Below are 25,290 nucleotides of genomic sequence, written 5' to 3' on the forward strand. Positions count from 1 at the left end.
TGATATTTGAAATAGTTTGTGTTCTTTATACTTTCATGTACATTTTACTGTCTAAATTTGAAACTTTATTAATGGTGTCTTAAGTTTTGACTTTTAAAAATGTTCAAGGCAATGATTTTTATTGAATTAAAGATTACAGTAACTTTAAAAATGATCAAGATACATGTACAAACAAAATCTCAGTTGTTCTTGGAAACACATTTCAAGATATAGCACACATGACACACACTTCTTTTGGGACTTTATTATTCTTTGGGATACTGAAGAATAGTTGGTAGAAGATTTATTTTACACTAAAAATTTACCCTTTGATAACCACAGCTTGGATAGATCACAAAGTTGAATCTTTAAAGTTTTCTCAATATTCTTTCAGTCCAAATAACTCAAAGACATCTCATGTCCTAAGGTGGATAAATCAGTTACTTTTTCTCATATAATTAATATCAGTGGGCTCTTGTACTGGAAGTCTGTCTTGGTCATAACATTCTTGCAAAGCTATTCCTTACAGTGAAACATGAAAGATATTTCCCTCAATGCAAAGAAATTAATCTGAATAAACAACAACATCAAAGCCTTAAGTGTCTCAGGACACTCTTCAAAACAGGATTCAACAGTACTAAGATACTTTTCTTTAACAATTTTCTTCCTTTTTCTTAACTGTGCAGTCACTACCTTATTATACTCTGCAAAAAAAAAAAAAAAAAATCAAGTTTTTCATTGTCATGGAACTACTTGGAATGAACCCAAAAGATAGTGGAATGCTGGCTCTCTCCTCAAGCAGCATCCTCCTCTCTTAACAGCATTTAACTATTCTCTATCAATAATCTCACTACAACCGAGTTCTTTGGTCAGATGATTGACAACCATAAGTGAAAGAAGCTCTTTGATAAAAGCCAATTGATCAAACGGGGTCTTCTCATTATGCATCTGAAACCCGCCATCCAGAGCTGCTTCTCTGGCTCTGGAGGTTCTCAGAAACATCTTGTTGGCTTCTTCAAGTGCTGCTGATACTCTGTAGCCCGCACCACTGAGCGGCTTCTCTTCCTGATGGTCATCGCTCTCGAAATCAGTGCCTGTGATCTCGCCTGGCTGCTCCCCAGGGCTGGGCCGGCTAGCTAGGCCTCGGGGCCCCTGTGGCTCCCTCATTGGCTGGGCTGCCTCCTCCTGCATTGGGCCTTCCTCCGAAGGGGTTCGGGGATAGCTTCCGGCTCCCTCCGCTTATGTGGAAGGTCGCTCTGGCCAGGCATCACATCCATCTGCAGGTCGTTGCTCTCCTCATAGAGCTTGGACAGCTCATTCATATCAGACATAGTGCAAGCAGCTCAACCTCCCTGCAAGGCGTTCGTTTTCCACCTCTTTATGTTTTTTTAGATATAAATGATCATAATCTTGCTTGTGTAATGAAATGGGAATGGAAATTTTGTTTATCATTGTTACCCAATTCTTTGATCTCCTTTCAAGTTATTTTACACAAATTACAATGGTCTATTATCAAAAATTATTTTAATGATTTATAAGCTGAACATTCTCCTTTAATTTTGCTCAAAGAATTAGATGCTATCTGCCTTGCAAAACTATGTTTTGCCCAGTTAATAGAATAATTGACTTTTTTAGCATCTACACCAATATTTGGAATTATTCCTTTATTTAGTGCCTTGGAGATTTTTATACCATGGGACTTTGTGCACAGGTAAGAAGTATGCATTTCTTTAGTAAAGATGGGGAAGGGCCCATAGTTAGAGACCTTTTTTTTTAGATTCTCAGGCAGTTCAGATTTATGAAAGAATACAGATGGATATTTAAGATCTTCGAGTGGATTCCCTTGAAACTATCATTGTTTCCTTATTCACTGAAAAATCTTCATGATACAGGCTACAGTTTTAAGACCACTGCTCTATAGCATTTAGCACATTCCTGTGTTTTCTGAATATTCAAAAAAAAAAAGTAAATGAGTGGCAACACTAATTAGAACTGTGGAATGGAAGTATTAGTACTAGTGAGTCATAATCATCAAGGTGGGTCGAAGATACCCTACCTTAACCCCAAGTGGATGAGAGTATCACTTGTTTTTAAAGATATCTCTGGATCAAAGATGCCTTGCCTTCTTCTTGCTTTCCATACTTATGCCTAGCATCTTTTATTCTCAAGATAATATCTCATTGAAAGTCTATAGTTTTATAGGCTTATCTTTATTGTTTTGAAATGGTGACATTCCTAGTTGTACTATCTTTATAGGCAGATGTAACTGAAAAGATAAATTTTGTGCCTATTTGTATATTCAACTATTATCTCTATTGTCTTGGTAAGCATATTAACAACCACTACTATTTTTTACATATTCAGTTTTTCTAACAAAATCTTCCTTATTAGTTTTTTAGCTATTTTGAAATTTTTATGAGATTTTAATGTGTCTTTATTTTTTTTGACTGTGTCTTTCTTTTTTTATTTAAATTTATTTATTTTAACTAGAGGCTAATTACTTTACAATATTGTATTGGTTTTGCCTTACATCAACATGAATCTGCCATGGGTGTACATGCATTGATCATTATAGTGGGTTAAATGGTACCCCTCAAGAAGATAATTTATTAATAATACCCTTAATCCCCAGAACCTGTTAAAGTTACCTTATTTGAAAAAAAGAGTCTTTGTAGATGCAATTAAGAATCTCAAAATGAGGCAATCACCCTGGATTATCTGGATGGGCCCTAAATGCCATCACATGTGTCCTTACAAGAAAGAAGCAAGGGAAGATAGCACAAGCACACAGAAGAAAAGAGACATGTGGAGAAGTAAATGTGAAGATGGAGCAGAGAAAGATGCAACCATAAGCCAAGGAATGGCATTAGCCACCAGAAGCTGCAAGGAATGGACTCTCCCCTGGAGCCTCCAAAGGAGAGTGTGCCCTGGTGACAACTTGATTTTATACTTCTTGAACTGTGAGGGAGTGAATTGCTGTTATTTTATGCCACTCTTTTGTGGTAATTTGTTATAGCAGCTACATTAAACTAATATAATTATTAATGTGGTTCAAGTCCATGGTACTTTGAGGAAATGGGACCAGTATTAAACATCTGACTTTGTCTGCTGACTTGGATCTGGTTTGTTTATCATGGGGGAGTAGGTCATTTGTATTAATTACATTCCCAACCAGTAGTTTCCCTAAAGGTAATTATCAATTTTTAAATAAATAATGACACTTTTTTTTTTTAACCACAGGAGAAAAATAAGACATAGAGAATAATCCTAACCTTTGAATGTTATTCAGAAGGAAAGGCTTCTGTCTATGGGAATGCAGAATAACATTGATAAATAAGCAGTCCAGACTTGACATGAGCTGTTATCAATGACTAAAGGCAAGGAAATAATTCAGCCTTAGAACTGAACAGTTCAGGTAGAGGAATGGGGAAGTGTTAGTTAAGCCTCTAACTGAGTTGCCTGACCATTCAGTTCACTAAAGAGTCATTTAATGCATAGGATGAATCTATATGCTCAGCAAGTGTCTTATATAAAGTATGTATTCTAATTTTAATTTTATATTGTGTTATTCTTATTACTACTATTATTATTACTATTTAACTCATAACCTTCAGTTCAGATGGATGTCTTTTAAGATCTATGAAGAAGGTGTTAACATACTGTGCAAACTGCCACCTTGAAAAGTGTCCTTGCCAATAAGCACTTGTAATTGAGGTCAAGAGACAAGATATATGGGCTGTGGTTATAAAGTAATCAAGGGGCTTCCTTGGTGATCCAGTGGTTAAGAATCTGCCTTGTGGAGTAGAAGGACATGCACTCATCTTCTCCTGCAAGAGCACCAAAATCACAACTAGCTGTGAAACAACCATCAACAGGAGGATGCAGGAATCCACCAAAAAAACATACCCCGTGTCCAAAGACAAAGAAGAATCAGCAACAAGATGGTTGGAGAGGTGCAAACATGATAAAATCAAGTCCCATACCCACGAAGTGAGCGACCCACAATCTAGAGAACAATAATACCAAAGAAGTCCCCGCACTCCCCCACTGTTGTGAAGATTCTGGGCCTCACATCAGGCTTCCCAGCCTGAGGATCTGGCAAAGGGACTGGGAATCCCCAGAGAATCTGACTTTGCCGGCCAGTGGGATTTGATTTCAGGACTTCCACAGGACTAGGGGAAACAGAGATTCCACCCTAGGAGGGCACAAACAAAACCTTGTGTGCACCAATATGTAGGGGAAAGGAGCAGTGACTCCACAGGGGACTGAATGAGACATACCTGCTGGTTTTGGAGAGTCACCTGTGGAGGTGTGGGTTGGCAGTGGCTCCCCACAGGGATGGAGGCCCTGGCAGCAGCAGTCCTGGAAGGGGCCCCTGGCATAAGTCCCCTTGGAGGTCAGCATTAACCCTACTGTAGAGCCTGTAGACCCCAGGGTAGGGACACCTCAGGCCAAACAACAAACAGGGAGAGAGCACAACCCCATCCATCAGCAAATAATTGGATTAAAGTTTTATTGAACATGGCCCTACCCACCAGAGTAAGACTCAGTTTTTCCCACTATCGGTCCCTCCAATTAGGAAGCTTATACAAGCCCCTTAGCCTCATGAACTAGAGATCAGACATAAGAAGCAAGAAGAAACATAATCCAACAGCAGCTAGAATGAAAACCACATCACAGAAAGTTAATCAGAATGAAAAAGCAGAGGGTTTTTGTCCCAGATGAAGGAACAAGATAAAACTCTAGAAAAACAACCAAATGAAGTGGAGATAGGCAACCTTCCAGAAAAAGAATTCATAATAATGATAGTGAAGATGATCCAGGGTCTCAGAAAAAGAATGGAGGCAAATATTGAGAAGATGTAAGAAATGTTTGCCAAAAGACATAGAGGAACTAAAGAACAAACAGAGATGAACAATACACTGCTGCTGCTGCTGCTAAGTTGCTTCAGTCGTGTCCGACTGTGCGACCCCATAGATGGCAGCACACCAGGCTCCACCGTCCTTGGAATTCTCCAGGCAAGAACACTGGAATGGGTTGCCATTTCCTTCTCCAATGCATGAAGTGAAAAGTGAAAGTGAAGTCCCTCAGTTGTGTCTGACTCTTCGTGACCCCATGGACTGCAGCCTACCAGGCTCCTCCATCCATGGGATTTTCCAGGCAAGAGTACTGGAGTGGGGTGCCATTGCCTTCTCCAAACAATACACTAGAAGGAATCAATAGCAGAATATTTGAGGCAGAAGAATGGACAAGTAATTGGGAGGACAGAATGGTGGAAATCACTGCCACAGAACAGAATATAGATAAAATAATGAAAAAAATGAAGACAGCCTGAGAGACCTCTGGGACAACATTAAATGCACCAACATTCACATTATAGGGGGTCCCAGAAGAAGAAGAGAGAAAGGACCCAAGAAAATGTTTGAAGAGATAATAGCTGAAAACTTCCCTAACATGGAAAAGGAAATAGTCAACTAAGTTCAGGAAGTGCAGAGTCCCAGGCAGGATAGACCCAAGGAAGAACATACTAAGACACATGGTAATCAAAATGACAAAAATTAAAAACTAACATGAAATATTAAAAGCAACAAAGAAAAGTGACAAATAATATACAAGAGAACTCCCATAATGTTATCAGCTGATTTCTCAGCAGAAACACTACAAGCCAGAAGGGAATGGCAGGACATATTTAAAGAGATGAAAGGGAAGAACTTACAAGCAAGAATACTATTCCCAGCAAGACTCTCATTCAGATTTGACAGAGAAATCAAAAGCTTTATAGACAAGCAAAAATTAAGAGAATTCAGCACCACCAAACCAGCTTTACAACATGTACTCAAGGAACTTCTCCAGGCAGGAAACACAAGAGAAAGAAAAGACCTACACAAAATAAACCCCAAAGAACTAAGAAAATGGTAATAGGAACATATATATGAATAATTACCTTAACTGTAAATGGATTAAATGCACCAACCAAAAGACATAGACTGGCTGGATGAATAGAAGTATTTGCATATATGCCCATCCACTTACCACATGACTCTACTTAACTCCCCAAATTGTATGTAAGTATTCTATATTGTTAGATTAAACATATTTCCATTATTGCTTGCAATTGTAATTATCTTTTTTCTTGGTCTGGCTATTGATTATGAAAACTGATAAACATCTTTTTATCACATGATTATGTGATTTTACATATTTTATGTGATTTTACTATTGTGATTATGTAGTTATTAATTACTATTAATTAAGTGAATACACTTAATACCACTGTATCATGATTGGTCAACAGAGGATAATATAATTATATATCACTAAAATTACCATTTAATAGAAAAAATTGTAATCACTTTTAAAATACAGATGCATAAGAGAATTTTTATGCATCTTGGAATTTTTTTTTAATGCAAATAAATGCCCAAGTATTGCTTTTTTCTTCCAAAGCTCCAGATGTGTTTCTAATGAACAATCATGTTTAAAAACAACTATACTATATGATGATGTTTTACTTTTATCTAGCTTGTTTCACTGTTTCTATTTCATATTTAGTGCTCCCATTTCATTTAGTTTATGTTTTCCAATTTCTCTGTTTTTGTTGTTGTTTTTTGTCAAGCCTTTATCAAGCACATAGAAAAGCTTTTGTGTGTATGTGTATGTGTGTGTGTGTGTGTGTGTGTGTGTATATATATATAAAATGTGTATTATATTTTAGAAAATCTATTAATTTTTGCCTAGTGAAAAAATTTATGACATTTTGATTCCACTTGTTTGACTTAGTATGAATAGAATGTTAGATTTCTAATTTATATTCACTCAACTTTGATATAGTTCCATGTATTTGGGCATCTCGTATTACTGCTAAAAGTCTAGGAAATTGGGCTTCCCTGGTGGCTTAGTGGAGAGGAGTCTGCCTGCCAGTGCAGGAGACACAGGTTTGATCCCTGATCTGGGAGGATCCCATGTGCCCTGGAGTGACTGAGCCCATGGGCCACAACAATTGAGCCTGTGTTCTAGAGCCCACAAGCCACAACTACTGAGCCCACTGGACACAACTACTGAAGCCCATGAACTTAGAGCCTGTGCTCCACAGCAAGAGAAGCCACAGTGCTGAGAAGCCTTCACACCTCAACTAGAGAGTAGCCCCTATGCAGAGAGAACTAGAGAAAACCCATGCGCAGCAATTAAGACCCAGAGCAGCCAATTAATTAATTAAAATTGTATAAAAATAAATTAAAATAACAAAGTATCAGATTTTCATTAAAATATTTTAAAAATAATCAATATTTTCTTTAAAAAATCAACAATTACATATGTAAATACATCTTTCCCCTTTCAAATCGGTCACTTTAGGAAACATTATTCTCAAAAAACTGACATTGCTTAAGTGTTTTGTGCACTTCTCCCTAGAGATTGTCTCCGGAGCCTGCAGCATGTTGCTAAGAATCTACCCTAAGGTGACAGGCCCTCATCCTTTGACAGTGGAGCAGCTTCATCATTTGGAACCAAGTTCAAGTTTTCTAGGGTGATTTCTTTGAAAGTCAGATGGTGACTACAGCCATGAAATTAAAAGACGCTTGCTCCTTGGAAGGAGAGCTATGACAAATCTAGAAAGTGGGTTAAAAAGCAAAGGCTTCTCTTTGCCAACCAAGGTCTGTGTAGTCAAAGCTATGGTTTTTCCAGTAGTCATGTATAGATGTGAGAGTTGTACCATAAAGAAGGCTGAGTGCTGAAGAATTGACACTTTCAAATTGTAGTGCTGGAGGACTTTTGAGAGTCCTCTGGACTGCAAGGAGATCAAACCAGTCAATCCTAAAGGAAATCAACCCTGAATATTCATTGGAAGGACTGATGCTGAAGCTGAAGCTCCAATGCTTTGGCCACCTGATGCAAAGAGCTGACTCATTGAAAAAGACCCAGATACTGGGCAAGATTAAAGACAAAAGGAGACAGGGATGACAGAGGATGAGATGGTTGGATGGTATCATTGACACAATGTACATAAATTTGAGCAAACTTCGGGGGATAGTGAAGGACAGGGAAGACTGGCATGCTATAGTCCGTGGGTTTGCAAAGGGTCGGACATGATTTAGCGACTGAACAACAATGACAATCATGCTATACACATGAAACTAAGTATATCAACTTGTCTTCCATTAAAAAAAGAAAAAATGAAGATGGTTTTGCCCTTTATAGGGCAAAGCCCTATAAAGCTAGAAGTATAAAGCTAGCAGTTGAAGCAATTGAAGGTGGCTGGGAGAATCTATGGTTTTGGCAAAGTAGAGCCTTTAGCTTTGGGAAAGAAGATGCTAATTACAATGGGTGCTAATTGTTTCTATTTGAAAATTCTGAAAGCAGGATTTCTGAAAACACATTAAGTAAGCCTTAGGTGGATAACTAAATTGCTGTCAGGAAAGAATCTTCTCTACAACTTGTGCAGAAAGATTCAGTTGTGAAATGAAATAAGCTCAATGCCTCCTCTTCTTTTACACTGTTCTTGTTTGTTTAGTCGCTGACTTGTGTCTGATCCTTTTTGCGACCCTTTGGACTATAGTCTGCCAGGCTCCTCTGTCCATGGGGTTTCCCATGCAAGTATACTGGAGTGGGTTGCCATTTCCTTCTCCAGGGAATCTTCCTGTCCCAGGAATTGAACCCCTGTCTCCTGCACTGGCAGGCAGATTCTTTACCACTGAGCCACGTGGGAAGCCCTGTACTGTTCCTGGGAGCTGCTAATTGAGAATGTTTTGAGAAAGAAGGGTTTAGAGGATTTTGTATATAGTTTTTTCCCCTTTGAATTGTTATTGTTTATTTTTAAAGCATATTATGAGTCACGTTTAAGTAGAAACTCAGTTTTTGTCAGTGGTCAAATATATTGTCCACTTGAATTCTTGAATTACATCACAAGTGAGTTTGTATAATGTTGGAATAGCTCTGTGTATACTGGAAACAGTAGAACTTGATTCATTTGTTAGCTAGCTAGCCATATAGTCCCATATGCTTAGCATCTTCACTTTTCCTTCCTCTCTTGCTGACTATCTCCTTCATTCCTGCACCCCTTCAATATACCTTGAGCTCTTGATCTATATTTGTTGTATACTATAATGTTTGAATCTTTATTGGGGTTTCTAGCACTTACCCCAAACAAGGGGGAGAATGTGAATTATTTGAACAGTGTCTCAATTGAGAATTTGCCTTTTTTGGGGGGATGCAGCAATTTTATTTTTAATTTGATCCATGTGTATCCTCACAGAGATTCCTGAAGGAGGGAAACAAGGCATAGTATATTAGTGGTAGAGCAAGGGGGTATGGCCTCCATTTTATATCATAGGGAAAATTATGATTGGATCATCCTTATTTATCATTGCATCTACCTCTCTTAGTAATTCCTCCCCTTCAGCACCAATTACCAAGTCATGCACATAGGAGATATTAATAAGTTAATAAATAAGATCTAATTAAGATCTGATTCAGGGATTCTATTTCCTGTAGTCAGGGGGCACTTAATTACTTGATAGTTAACAATAGTTAATAATAGATTACCATTAATTATCTTTACAAATAATTGTACTGGTGGGGTTTATTTATTTATTTAGCTACCCCAATTGTTATATCTGCAAATCTCTAACCAATCAAGACAATCCCTGGCCCATTTAAAGCATTCATATCCAACTGTTTTTTCTGAAAAAAAAAAAATAGTGCAGGATATATTACTAGGTACAGTTAAGGTGGTATCCTAGTCTCTTGTGTTTGTATTCCTTCTTATCTCACCTTGTACATAGGAGGCATTCTGAAAATGCTTGTTGAATTACTGAGTTGAATCACAGATCTAATAACTCTCAAATTATTCTCTTCCAAAATATTTTGGAGCTTTGATATAGTTACAGCCAAAAGTATAGAGAAGCTATTTTGGTTTAGATGAATAACCAAGCTTCCTTAGTTCACTTAAAGAGAGATCAGGCAAATCATCTGTGAATGAGAAATTTCCTCAGTCTCTCCTCTCTAGCCCCACTGTATTAGGTGTTCATGAGGCTCGCCAGGGGAGTTAAGGAGCTTTACTGCAAGCCACTATTCTTTGTTGTCTTGAGGCAAGTGGTGTAGGGAGGAAGGAGACTTAGGGGATGGGGGAAAGTATTGAAAACCCAAAACAGGACCCATAAGTTTTGAGAGCTTTCATTAATATTGATGATTTAAAGTCCTAGATAGAGCAATTAAAAATGCTACACAGTTACAGTTAGAACTGTACTCTGTGGTACTGCCTCAGTGGTACTGCCCAAAGAAGAGTCTGGGGCTGGGACTGTTCTCACAGATCCCTAGGAGAAGACACAAAAGGTTATTCTTAACTGGCATTGAGTACTTAGTATGTGAAAAGCTCTGTGGGGAATGCGAGATAAATTGCCACCTAGTTGCATCTTGCCACCACCTAGTTTTTAGTCTAATTAGGTTAAGAGAAATAAAGAACAATGCGAGGCAAATTATGTTAACTGTTATAATGGCACAAAGTGCTGAGAAGAGATGAATGATCTATAATAACTCAGTGAGTGAGATTATCAAAGGATAGGGAATATATATTTACTTTTCCCAGATAATTATTTTTAATGACAACTGGACTTAGTTCATAGTGACAACAGACTGCACTCTTTGAAGAAAAGGAGGAGAATTATTTATATCTCAAGTAAGGCTTGAGCAGGTTACTAGAATTCTGTCACAAACCTATACAGAAGAATTAAAAATTTAGGTTTATACTTATACATATTTACAGGTTTTTAATTAAATTTTTGCTGTCCATATTCTCTTTATACCATAATTATATGTGAACGTGTGTGTGCTCAGTTGTGTCCGACTCTTTGTGACCTCATGGACTGTAGCTTGCCAGGCTCCTCCGTCCATGGAATTTTCCAGGCAAGAATACTGGAGTGGGTTGCCATTTCCTATTCCAGGGGATCTTCCCGACCCAGGGATCAAACCAGGGTTTCGTGTTTCCTGCATTGGTAGGCAGATTCTTTATCACTGTGCCGCCTGGGAAGCTAGTAATTATATGTGAGGATGATACTGAATGACGTATGAAAACCCTGTTTTCTTTATACCCAGATATGTTAGGATGTGGGCTTCCCTGGTAGCCCAGCTGGTAAAGAATCCACCTGCAATGCCGGAGACCAGGGTTTGATTCCTGGGTTGGGAAGATCCCCTGGAGAAGGGATAGGCTACCCACTCCAATATTCTTGGGCTTCCCTGGTGGCTTAGACAGTAAAGAATTCACCTGCAATGTGGGAGACCTGGGTTTGATCCCTGGATTGGGAAGATCCCCTGGAGGAGGACATGGCAACCCACTCCAGTATTCTTGCCTAGAGAATCCCCATGGACAGAGGAGCCTGACAGGCTACAGTTCATGTGGTCACAAAGAGTCAGACATGACTGAACGACTGAGCACAGCCCAGCACAGCATGGTAGGATGCAGTTTGTTGGGGAGAACTCTTCAGTTTCAGCATGACTGAGAGCTTAAGGCAGAGCTTATTGATGCTTTTGAACTATGGTGTTGGAGAAGACTCTTGAGAGTCCCTTGAACTGCAGTGAGGTCCAACCAGTCCATCCTAAAGGAGATCAGTCCTGGGTGTTCATTGGAAGGACTGATGCTGAAGCTGAAACTCCAGTACTTTGGCCACCTCATGTGAAGAGTTGACTCATTGGAAAAGACCCTGATGTTGGGAGGGATTAAGGGCAGGAGGAGAAGGGGACGACAGAGGATGAGATGGCTGGATGGCATCACCGACTCGATGGACGTGAGTCTGAGTGAACTCCAGGAATTGGTGATGGACAGGGAGGCCTGGCGTGCTGTGATTCATGGGGTCACAAAGAGTCAGGCTTGACTGAGCGACTGAACTGAACTGAAAGAAAAGTAAGGATCCTGAAGCAGAACAAAAGTTGTGCCCTGTCTAGAGCTTTCAAAGTACACCCATGCATTGTTGCCGTATGTTGTTAATAGCACCTATCGACTTCCCCTTCACTTTTCACTTTCATGCATTGGAGAAGGAATGGCAACCCACTCCAGTGTTCTTGCCTGGAGAATCCCAGGGACGGGGGAGCCTGGTGGGCTGCCATCTATGGGGTCGCACAGAGTTGGACAAGACTTAGCAGCAGAGGCAAGGAATAGCCTATTGGCAAATTGGCTGTTGGGCATGACCATTTCAGATATAGAGAAAGAATCATTGGGAACATAGTAATATGTTAATCAAAAGATATTATTACATGTTTTCAAAACTTGCTTTGGAAAACAAATTAAAGGTAAAATTACTCCACTTTGATTCTGTTGTTTTAAACAAATTTTATATTTAACTTCATATCTAGTATTATAAGTCTTTCCTTTATAGAATAGCTTTTGAATTTAAAAATATTTCTTTATTAATTAATTAATTTATTCATTTATTTGCTTTTCCCATGTTTAGTCTGGTTAGTTATCACTCAGATTGTAGGTACTGTGTTCCTCCATATTCAGGTTTTAACACATTGTGCATACACATGCACCTATATCAAAATATCAGAGCTTTCTGGGTTCCACTTTTCATTATTTTTAATTAAAATTTATACTTACTCATATTCCAGTTTATTCTGGACTAAAACTAGTTTTTTACAGGGCCGAAGTTGGTATTTGCTACTTGGGACCTGTTTTGATTACTTCTTCCATCTACAGTGATTACCACTCTCTTCTTTTTCATCAGTTATTTGGAAGACACACAGACATATACATACACATACATATTTATAGACTATATCTATGTGCTATGCCATTTAAATAAGAAATCGCTGTGTCTTTCTTATAAGCTCAGAATTTATTTTTTCCTCTCAGTGTCTCACTTAAACATTTTATTATGTTCCCAATGAAGATTTCCCTTCCGCTTATAAAAAATTAAGTGGATAGTTACATATAATCCTTGTCCTCATGGATGACTACTCTGATAACCCGACCCTTTCATTTTCAGACCTGCACTGTTACTCTTGGTTTGTTTTCTTCACAGTAGTTCACAATCCTTCTCTGGTGTTTGCATTTTTACCTTTGTAGATGGAAGAGTACTTTTTAAAAAATGCACAAGTGGTAGGAAGAAAGAGGGCAGGAAAAGACAGTGAAGAAATTCTTCTTCTGTTCATTATCTTTCTGTTGCATTGGCTGAACTGTGGAATGTGAGAAAAGCAGGAAACAGAACAATTATGATTATATAGTCTGTTTGTATAAGGATGTAATTAATATGTATTAATACTTCCCTCTTAGGTAGCCACAGTGAGAATCTTGTCAGTGTAAGGGAGATTAAAAAGACAGTTCTTGCATTTGCTGGCATGTAGGACTATTGGAATGTGTATAAGATTGGGGGGAAATTAATTTCTGTCCTGTCTAAAACTATCATGTGTGCCTTTTCTAGATGATTGTGCAAGGTGGATTCTCAGTATGTGCAGGTGTGGTAAATCATGAGCTGTTTTAATTTTAGATACATAGGAGAAATCATGGCCCCTAATGGGGACTGTTGGCTATTGACTCCATTAGCACTGATAAGGAAAGAGAAGACTAGAAGGGGGACAATTTCAGGGGCTGTGATAAAGATGAGATTTTCCACTTCTTTGTAAGGCTAGGATGACAAAAACCTTAATGTAACACTTTTTCTACAGTGGTTTGTTGCCCTAAGTGACTTCAGCTTAATTTATTATGTCACAATTGCCTGGTAGGCAAGAAAATCACTAAAATCAGAAGTAATAATAACCCATTTTATCCTTGAGATGGAGGGTATTACTATAATTTAAAGTCTGCTATTTTGGAGAAGAAATCAGATGTCAATAAACGAGAAACTGACCTGAAATTGCACAGCAAGTTAGTAGCATTAATTTTACAATAATACCAATCTAGACTTCCATTTCCTTTCCTACTCTTTCTTTAAACATATTTTTTTGGCCATGCTATGCTGCTTATGGGATCTTAGTTCCCCAACCAGGGATTGAATCTGGGCCATTGGAGTGAAAGTATGGAGTCCTAACCCCTCGAGTGCCAGGGAATTCCCTCCTTTCCTACTCTTGAAAGCCTAGAGTAGGTTAGTTATATGGTCAATTACATGGTTATCAGCATAACTGTTTTAACTTCTACTGGATACCTGGAGCACAGCAACAAAATAGGAGTCTTTGAAATGATGTAGTACTTGGAAATTTGCATGGTGCATACTGTATTCCTACAACCATTCTGTCATCTCTTTCAACATAGTACCTCAAATACCTTCCACTGCAGTTTAAGCTCCATTTTCTTTTTCTGTCCTCATTGGAGATTATTAGGTAGTCACACTTCTCCTCCTTTTATCTCCTCCAATACAGGTTAAAAACCTTTCCTATTAAAGAATGATTTTCCTTTCTACAAACCCACTCCCTTTCTTTCTCTACTCTACAACATTCTCTTTTGCAAGCTGAAAGATCCAAGTAACTTAAACCTGTCTCCAACCCTTGTTTTCATCATTTTCTTTGTGGGTTTTTTTTTTCTGTAATTTTGTCTTCTCACTAAAAATGTAGTAGGGGACATACTATTTTCTTCCTTATGTAATTAAGAAACCACATGCATCAATTGTATGGGATATCTCTTTGTTTTAATCTGCCTTTTGTGTTGTCTACCCATGAAGGAAACAAGACAAAATGTCTTGGGAATGATTTTCTTTCCCTTGGGAGTGGAGTGGGGTGGAGAGGAATCTGTTTTAATTTATTTCCAGCCTATATCCAGTGGTGTGTTGGAGCTGGCTTGAATCAGCTCTTGACAACCATTTGTGCACATTGCTTCCCAGTTCCAAGCTTATGTTCAGTGACAAGTTCATGTACAGTGATTGGTAGCTTGAAATTAGCTAGAGTGGAGGTATTTGTCCCATGGAAATCAGCAAAGGCAACAAATTAGTCCTCCTCACACCTCAAAATGGTAGTTAAACATTTACCAGTATATGACTACCTGTTTCATAATCATTCTTGATCAAAAAGTTTATCAAAGTACCTGTCTGCCTCTAGTACTTTGTGAACATGGTAAAAAAGTAGTTTCTGGAAGCCACATATCATTATCTGTATATCTGCCTATCTATTTGCATATTTGAGTCTGGAAGATATAAAACAGGCCTAAGAAATCAGGCAAGTAAGCATTATAATGTGAGTAGGAAAGATCATCTACAACTCTAACACTTTATCTTTAAAACTACATTAGTAGTTTTGGTGGGCCTAGGATAGCTACTGTTTAATTGAGCAGATAGGTATTAGATACCAAGAATGAGTTAGATGTTTATAAGAGCCTTTTTAAGGTAAATGAGCCATTTGAGGTGCTCCATATTTGGATACAAAAGATAATATTGGAAAGAATGAAACTGATTCTATATTGACAGCATTTATCTTCAAATTACAGATTATATATGACAGGCAAACATGTCCAGAACACATTCTTATTCTGATGTTTGTATTATTGTGTCTCTAACATAAGCAGCTCCTCTGCAAACAATTTCAGGTTGCAACAGTATTCTTCAGAGCAAATATATTTTTTCTTCCAGTTTTATTGAGATGTAATTGACATTTAGCTCAACATTCAAAAAACTAAGATCATGGCATGCAATCCCATCACTTCATGGCAAATAGATGGGAAAACAATGGAAATGGTGAGAGGCTTTATTTTCTTGGGCTCCAAAATCACTGCAGATGGTGACTGCAGCCATGAAATTAAAAGACGCTTACTCCTCGGAAGAAAAGCTATGACCAACCTAGACAGCATATTAAAAAGCAGAGACATTACTTTGCTGATGAAGGTCCGTCCAGTCAAAGCTATGGTTTTTCCAGTAGTCATGTATGGATGTGAGAGTTGGACTGTAAAGAAAGCTGAGTGATGAAGAATTGATGCTTTTGAACTATGGTTTTGGAGAAGACTCTTGAGAGTCCCTTGGACTGCAAGGAGATCCAACCAGTCCCTCCTAAAGGAAATCAGTCCTGAATATTCATTGGAAGGACTGATGCTGAAGCTGAAACTCTAATACTTTGGCCACCTGATGTGAAGAGCTGACTCATTGGAAAAGACCCTGATGCTGTGAAAGATTGAAGGCAGGAGGAGAGGGGACGACAGAGGATGAGATGGTTGGATGGCATCACTGATTCGATGGACATGAGTTTGAGCAATCTCCAGGAGTTGGTGAGGGATAGGGAAGCCAAGCCTGGCGTGCTACAGTCTGTGGAGTTGCAAAGAGTCAGACACAACTGATCGACTGATCTGAACTGAATGTTATAGAAGTTTGAGGTGTACCATGTGATGATTTGATAGATAGATGTATATATTGCAAAATGATTGCTGCAATAAGGTTAATTAACACATCCATCACCTCACATAATTATCATTTCTTTTATGTGATGAGAACATTTAAGATCTACTCTTTTAGCAACTTTCAAGTGTATAATACAGTATCATTAACTATAATCACTATGCTGTCTGTACATTAGACCTTTAGAATTTTTCATCTTATAACACTAAGTTTGTATCTTTGATCAACATCTCCCTATTTTCTCTACCCAGACTCCTGACAACCATCATTCTACTCTCTAATTCTTTGAGTTTGACTTTTTCAGTTCCCAGATATAAGTGCCTCCTGAAACCTACAAAAGGACAAACTCACCTGACTTTTAAAATTTAGAACCAGTGAAGGTAAATATCACAAATAATTTAAATGTTCTTCATGTTGCATGATGGCCAGTTACAGAATAAAGAAGAAAGGAGAAGGAGAGAAAGAAGATAATGTTGGATAAGGAATGATGGAGGTATATGAAGAAAAGGCAGAATAGGGTTCTTAAAAGAAGTAGTTGTTTTCTACCAAAGCACAGAGATTAAAGTTACCTTTTCTACTGTGTAATATCACCTAAGACTAAAGAAATCAGGGTTATTATTATTAAGAAAGTGGAGTTATAGAAAAGACTAAAGGAGTAAGGTTGTTTACCTTAAAAAAAAAAGAGAAAATTGGAAAGAGGTGGCATGATTTCTGTATTTATATATATCAAAGGCTTGAAAGACAGAGGAATTAGATGTCTATTATATGGCCGAAGCTATAGGGAAAGAAAGTTTGTCTCAACATACATGAGCATCGGAGAAGGCAATGGCACCCCACTCCAGTACTCTTGCCTGGAAAATCCCATGGATGGAGGAGCCTGGTGGGCTGCAGTCCATGGGGTCGCTAAGAGTCGGACACGACTGAGCGACTTCACTTTCACTTTTTCACTTTCATGCATTGGAGAAGGAAATGGCAACCCACTCCAGTGTTCTTGCCTGGAGAATCCCAGGGGCAGGAGAGCCTGGTGGGCTAACGTCTATGGGGTCACGCAGAGTCGGACACGACTGAAGTGACTTAACAGCAACAGCAACATGAGCATGGAATTTGATAACTACTTTCAGAAGATAGTGAGCATACTATTCAATAGAAGTACTTCAGCATCAGATAGGGCTTTAATTCAGGTAGACTTTTGAGGTTTACCTGACCAGCAATATGTGGACTGTTAAAGGAATCTGGTGTATTTTCTTTCACTATTCATAAAAGATGGTGTGGGAAGGTTTTATTGTCTTGCTTTAGTCTTCTGGAATGTGGACCATGATATATAAACTGTGTGATGACTAGTGTAATGTGGGGCTTCTTTAGTAGGAACTGATAGTTTAAGACCAGCCATAGCCTGGATGGTACATTAATCTTCCATTCTTTTGAGTCTGTTTGTAATGGCTAAAGACTAAGAATAAAAATAGCAAATTGATGTATTGAATTACTGTTTAGCTTTCTATTCCAAACAGTAATTATTTGTTTCACTGAGGGCTTTGCCTAGATTAGAAACCTAACTAAATAAAATATCTCTGAATCTCTCAAGTTTTTATATTTCACAACAGTGAATAAAATGTACTTTCATATTCTAATAGTACAAGAATAATTTGAAATGAAATGAAAAAGAATAATTTAGGTGGATAAATCAGATTTCAAATTGGGCTCTAAAGTGTATTAAAATGCATTGTGTAAGAGGTCTACATACAAAAATATATTTTAATGTCTTAATGCTTACAGATTTAATTATATTATCATTTAAGTTGTTGGGAGAGTTTAATAGGTCACAGCAGATGCTATGCTATGTCAAATTCATTTTCGTACCAAGTCCTCAACTGCTGGAGAAAAGGAGTTACTTGGATATTTTGCTGTCATCCCTTCATATAAAAGTAAGAAATTTCAGGGTTAGGGACAACTCATTAGAAATTTATGTTTACTGATGAGGTTTTAAAGAAAGTCATACCAAGTGGAGAGGAACACACTTAAAGCAGGAGGATTATCAAAAACCATTAAAATGTTAATCTAGCTTTTAAAAGCAGTGCTTTTATCTCTAAGTATAGAATGTTTGCTTATTCATTATATATTAATTATAAATAGAATAAACCATTTGGGAATTAAAAAGTAGGAATTCATTTTTTCCAATCTATAAAGGAAGAGGCTGAAAAATTAGCTACAAAAGCCAATATTTTAATTTATTCTAATATTGATGGTACTTGAATTTCTTAAAAAAAAAAAAAACCTTAGATTTTTAAGATTGAAAGATATGTTCACTTAATTTAACACATAGATGACTTTGCTCTAAGTAAAGATAGCCTAAATGCTTCTTGTTTGGTGAGAAACAATCAACAAAATGAAAAGGCAACCTATAGAATGAGAAAAGATGTTTGAAAATCATATATCTGGTAAGGGGTTAATCCCAAAAATATATAATGTACTGACAGAAGTCAATAGTAAAAAAATAAAATCCAATTTTAAAATGAGCAAAAAAACCTGACTAGATATTTTCCCAGAGATGTTCAAATGACCAATAGATACATGAAAGTATGCTCAACATAACTAATCATCAGGGACATGCAAATCAAAGCCACAGTGAGATGCCACCTGACACCTGTTAGAATCAGTTCAGTTTAGTTCAGTTGCTCAGTCGTGTCCGACTGTTTGCAACCCCATGAACTGCAGCATGCTAGGCCTCCCAGTCCATCACCAACTCCCTGAGCCAATTGAGTCGGTGATGCCATCCAACCATCTCATTCTCTGTCGTCCCCTTCTCCTCCTGCTCTCAGTCTTTCCCAGCATCAGGGTCTTTTCCAATGAGTCAGCTCTTCGCATCAGGTGGCCAAAGTATTGGAGTTTCAGCTTTAGCATCATTCCTTCTGAAGAACACCCAGGACTGATCTCCTTTAGAATGGACTGGTTGGATCTCCTTGCAGTCCAAGGGACTCTCAAGAGTCTTCTCCAACACCACAGTTCAAAAGCATCAATTCTTCGGCACTCAGCTTTCTTTATAGTCCAATTCTCACATCCATACATGACTACTGGAAAAACCATAGCCTTGACTAGACAGACCTTTGTTGGCAAAGTAATGTCTCTGCTTTTTAATATGGTATCTAGATTGGTCATAACTTTACTTCCAAGGAGTAAGCATCTTTTAATTTCATGGCTGTAGTCACCATTTGCAGTGATTTTGGAGCCCCCAAAATGTCCAAAACACAAAAAGTAACAATTCTTGTTGAAGCTGTGGAAGTAAGGGAACCAGTGTGCACTGTTGGTGGGAGAGTAAATTCGTTCAACCACTATGGAAAACAGTATGGAAGTTCCTAAAGAATTAAAAATATAACTACCCTTTGATCCAGCAGTCACACTTCTGGGTATATATCCAAAGGAAATAAAATCAGATAAAATCTGAAGTAAAATCAGAGTCTTGAAGAGATATCTATCTGCATTCCCATGGTCATTACAGCATTATTCACAATAGCCAAGATATGGAAACAATATGTGTCTGTTAACACTGATGGATAAAGATGTTTTGTGTGTGTGTGTGTGTGTGTGTGTGTGTGTGTGTGTGTGCTATGCTCAGTTGTGACTGACTCTTTGTGATACTATGGACTGTAGCCCACCAGGCTTCTCTGTCCATGGGATTCTCCAGGCAAGGATATTGGAGTGGGTTGCCCTTTCCTCTTCCAGGGAGTTTTCCCAACCCAGGGATCGAACCCATGTCCCCTATATCTCCTGCACTGCAGGTAGATTATTTACCCGCTGAGCCATCTGGGATTCCTGCCATTTGGAACAACATGGGTAGGCTTGAGGGCATTATGCTAAGTGAAGTAAGTCACACAAAGACAAATATTGTATGATCTCACTTATATGTGGAATCTGAACAAGATAAACTCATAAAACAGAGAGTAGGATGGTGGTTTTGAGGGGCTGGGTGGGGGGCAAGGGGTGGGGAGAATGGAAGATGTTGGTCAAAGAATAAAAAATTCCAGTTATAAGATGAACGAGCTCTGGAGATCTAATGTAAAGCACGGTGATTATAGTTAATGATTTTGTATTGTACACTTGAACTTTGCTAGGAGAGTAGATCTTTAATGTTCTCACCACAAAAAGAAATGGTAGGATGGCAGAGTAGAAGGATGTGTGCTCACATCCTCCTGCAAGAGCAGCAAAACCGCAAGTAGCTACTGAACAACCATTGACAGGAGGACACTGGAACCCACCAAGAAAAGATACCCCACATCCAAAGACAAAGGAGAAGCCACAGTGAGACAAGTAGGAGGGTGCAATCATGATAACATCAAATCCCATACCTGTTGGGTGGGTGGCCCACAAACTGGAGAACAGTAATACCAAAGAAGTTCTTCCATGCTTGTGAAAGTTCTGAGCCCCATATCAGGCTTCCCAGCCTGGGGATCCAGCCAAGGGACTAGGAATCCCCAAGCAATCTGACTTTGAAAGACAGTGGAATTTGATTACAGGACTTCCACAGGACTGGGAGAAACAGAGGCTCCAGGCTTGGAGGGCATAAACAAAACCTTGTGTATACCAAGACATAGGGTAAAGAATCAGTGACCTCACAGGAGACTGAACCAGACCTACCTGCTAGTTTCAGAGGGTCCTCTGTGGAGGCATGGATCAGCAGTGGCTCACTATGGAGATGGAGATGGGGACCCTGGCAGCAGCAGTCCTGGAAGGTCCCCCTTGGTGTAAACCCTCTTGGAGGTCATCATTAACTCTACCATAGAATCTGTAGACTCCAAGGCTGGGTTGTTTCAGCCCAACAAACTAACAGGGAGGGAGCACAACCACACCCATCAGCAGAAAGTCGGATTAAAGTTTTACTGAGCATGGCCCTCCCCTACAGAGCAAGACCCAGTTTTCCCCACTGCCAGTTCCTCCCATCAGGAAGCTTACCCACAAAGGGCAGACAGAAGGAAGCAAGATGAACTACAGTCTCACAGGGGCCAGAACAAAAACCACATTACAGAAAGTTAATAAAAATAAAAAGGTGGAGGATTATTTCGCAGATAAAGGGACAAGATAAAACACCAGAAAAACAATTAAATGAAGGGAAGATAGGCAATCTTTCAGAAAAAGAATTCAAATAATGATAGTGAATATGATCTAGGATCTTGGAAAAAGAATGTAGAAAATGCAAGAAATGTTTACCAAATACCTAGAAGAACTAAAGAACAAACAGCAATGAACAATATACTAGAAGGAATCAATAGCAAAATAACCTAGGCAGAAGAATGGATAACTGACCTGGAAAACAGAATATTGGAAATCACTGCTGCAAAACACAATATAGTAAAAGAATGAAAAAAATTAAGACAACCTAAGAGACCTCTGGGACAACATTAAACACACCAATAGTCACATTATAGGAGTCCCAGAAGGACAAGAAAGGAAGGACCCTAGTAAATATTTGAAGAGGTAATAGGTAAAAACGTGCCTAACATGGGAAAGGAAATAGTCAACCAAGTCCAGGAAGCACAGAGAATCCCAGGCAGGATAAACCCAAGGAGAAACACACTGAGACACATAGTAATCAAACTGACAAAATTTAAAGACAGAGATAAATGATGATGTATGGCAAAACCAATACAATATTGTAAAGTAAAAAAAATAATTAAAAAATTAAAAAAATAAAGACAGAGATAAAATATTAATAGCAGCAAGGGAAAAATGACAAATAATATACAAGGCAACTCCCATAAGATTACCAGCTGATTTCTCACAGAAACTACAAGCCAGAAGGGAATGGCATGACATATTTAAAGTGATGAAAGGGAAGAACCTACAACCAAGAAAACTCTACCCAGGAAGACTCTCATTCAAATTTGACAGAGAAATCAAAAGCTTTTCAGACAAGCAAAAGTTAAGAGAATTCAGCACCACCAAACCAGCTTTACAAGGAACTTCTCTAGGCAGGAAACACAAGAGAAGGAAAAGATCTAACCAAAATAGATCCAAAACAATGAAGAAAATGGTAATAGGATCATAGTAGTTAAAGTGTTAGTCTCTCAGTCGTGTCTGACTCTTTGTGACCCCATGGACTGGAGCCTGCCAGGCTCCTCTGTCCGTTCCTCAGGCAAGAATACTGGAGTGGGTTGCCGTTTCCTTCTGCAGGGGATCTTCCCAACCCAGGGATCAAACACCTGTCTCCTGCATTGTGACCAATTCTTTACCATCTGATATATATGGATTAAATGCACCAACCAAAAGACATAAACTGACTAAGTGAATGACAGTATCTGTATGTATGCACGTCCACTTACTATATCACTCTACTTAACCCCCAAAATTGTATGTAATTACTTTATCAGTTCAGTTCAGTTGCTCAGTCATGTCCGACTCTTTGTGACCCCATGGGCTGCAGCACAAGACTTCCCTGTCCATCACCAACTCCCGGAGATTGCTCAAATTCATGTCCATTGAGTTGGTGATGCCATCCAACCATCTCATCCTCTGTTGTCCACTTCTCCTCCTGCCTTAAATCTTTCCCAGCATCGGGGTCTTTTCCAATGAATCAGTTCTTCGCATCAGGTGGTCAAAGTATTGGAGTTTCAGCTTCAGCATCAGTCCTTCCAGTGAATATTCAGAACTGATTTCTTTTAGGATGGACTGGTTGAATCTCCAAAATAAAAATTACTTTATACTGTTAGGGTAAACATGTTTCCATTATGGCTTGCAATTCTAATTATCTTTTATTTTCTGTCTGGCTATTGATTGTGAAAACTGATAAACATCTTTTACTACTGTGATTCTGTACCTATTATTTGCTTAATACTGTTGTGTTATGATTGGTCAACAGAAGATAATAGAATTCTATAATGCTAAAACTACCATTTTATAGAAAAACCTGTAATCACTTTTCAAAATCCAGATGTGCATTAGAATTTTCTTGGAATTTTTTTGAAAAATAAAAATACCCAGGTATTGTTTTTTTTCTCCAAAGCTGCAGATGTGATTCTAATGAGCAGCCATGTATAAAAACAACTGCACTCTATGATATATTTTACATTTATCTAGTTTGTTTCACCTTTTCTATTTCATATTCAGTGCTTTCACACCAGTCAGAATGGCTGCGATCCAAAAGTCTACAAGCAATAAACGCTGGAGAGGGTGTGGAGAAAAGGGAACCCTCTTATACTGTTGGTGGGAATTCAAACTAGTACAGCCACTATGGAGAACAGTGTGGAGATTCCTTAAAAAACTGGAAATAGAAAAGCTTTTGTATACATACATATATAGTATGTACAATATCATATAAGGAGAGATAAGAAAGCCTTCCTCAGCGATCAATGCAAAGAAATAAAGGAAAAGAATAGAATGGAAAAGACTAGAGATCCCTTCAAGAAAATCTGAGACACCAAGGGGACATTTCATGCCAAGATGGGCTCAATAAAAGACAGAAATGGTAGGGACCTGACAGAAGCAGAAGATATTAAGAAGAGGTGGCGAGAATACACATAAGAACTGTACAAAAAAGATCTTCACGGCCTAGATAATCACGATGGTGTGATCACTCACCTAGAGCCAGATATCCTGGAATGTGAAGTCAAGTGGACCTTAGGAAGCATCACTATTAACAAAGCTAGTGGAGGTGATGGAATTCCAGTTGAGCTATTTCAAATCCTGAAAGATGATGCTGTGAAAGTGCTGCACTCAATATGCCAGCAAATTTGGAAAACTCAGCAGTGGCCACAGGACTGGAAAAGGTCCGTTTTCATTCCAATCCCAAAGAAAGGCAATGCCAAAGAATGCTCAAACTACCACACATTTGCACTCATCTCACACGCTGGTAAAGTAATGCTCAAAATTCTCCAAGCCGGGCTTCAGCAGTATGTGAACTGTGAACTTTCAGATGTTCAAGCTGGTTTTAGAAAAGGCAGAGGAACCAAAGATCAAATTGCCAACATCCACTGGATCATGGAAAAAGCAAGAGAGTTCCAGAAAAACATCTATTTCTGCTTTATTGATTATGCCAACGCCTTTGACTGTGTGAACCACAATAAACTGTGGAAAATTCTGAAAGAGATGGGAACACCAGACCACCTGACCTGCCTCTTTAGAAACCTGTATGCAGGTCAGGAAGCAACAGTTGGAACTGGACATAGAACGACAGACTGGTTCCAAATAACAAAAGGAATGTGTCAAGGCTGTGTATTGTCACCCTGCTTATTTAACTTATATGCAGAGTACATCATGAGAAATGCCAGGCTGGATGAAGTAAAAGCTGGAATCAAGATTACCAGGAGAAATATCAATAACCTCAGATATGCAGATGACACCACCCTTATGGCAGAGAGCAAAGAGTAATTGAAGAGCCTCTTGATGAAAGTGAAAGAGGCAAGGGGGAAAGTTGGCTTAAAGCTCAACATTTGAAAAACTTAGATCATGGCATCTGTTCCCATCACTTCATGGCAAATAGATGGAGAAATAGTGGAAACAGTGACAGACTTTATTTTCTTGGGTTCAAAATCATTGCAGATGGTGACTGCAGCTATGAAATTAAAAGGCGCTTGCTCCTTGGAAGAAAAGCTATGACCAACCTAGATAGCATATTAAAAAGCAGAGACATTACTTTCCTGACAAACGTCTGTCTAGTCAAAGCTATGGTTTTTCCTGTAGTCATGTATGGATGTGAGAGTTGGACCATAAAGAAAGCTGAATGCCAAATAATTGATGCTTTTTGAACTGTGGTGTTGGAGAAGACTCTTGAGAGTCCCTTGGACTGCAAGGAGATCCTACCAGTCCATCCTAAAGGAAATCAGTCCTGAATATTCATTGGAAGGATTGAGGCTGAGACTGAAGCTCCAATACTTTGGCCATTGATGTCAAGAGCTGACTCATTGGAAAAGACCCTAATGCTGGGAAAGATTGAAGGCGGGAGGAGAAGTGGACAACAGAGGATGAGATGGTTGGATGGCATCACCAACTCAATGGACATGAGTTTGTGGAAGCTCTGGCAGTTGGT

General features: G+C 38.6%; 1 protein-coding gene and 1 pseudogene across 1 annotated transcript in view; one reads left to right on the plus strand and one right to left on the minus strand.

The window, feature by feature from the left end:
- NEXMIF (neurite extension and migration factor) overlaps positions 1-25,290 on the plus strand; it is a 209,152-nt gene that overhangs the window by 47,645 nt on the left and 136,217 nt on the right. The gene's annotated exons all lie outside the window — the stretch shown is intronic.
- On the minus strand, positions 808-1,310 carry LOC102280645 (EP300-interacting inhibitor of differentiation 1-like; annotated as a pseudogene).

The sequence above is a fragment of the Bos mutus genome, chromosome X (assembly GCF_027580195.1).
Source record: "Bos mutus isolate GX-2022 chromosome X, NWIPB_WYAK_1.1, whole genome shotgun sequence".
In the NCBI taxonomy this organism is placed as follows: Eukaryota; Metazoa; Chordata; class Mammalia; order Artiodactyla; family Bovidae; genus Bos; species Bos mutus.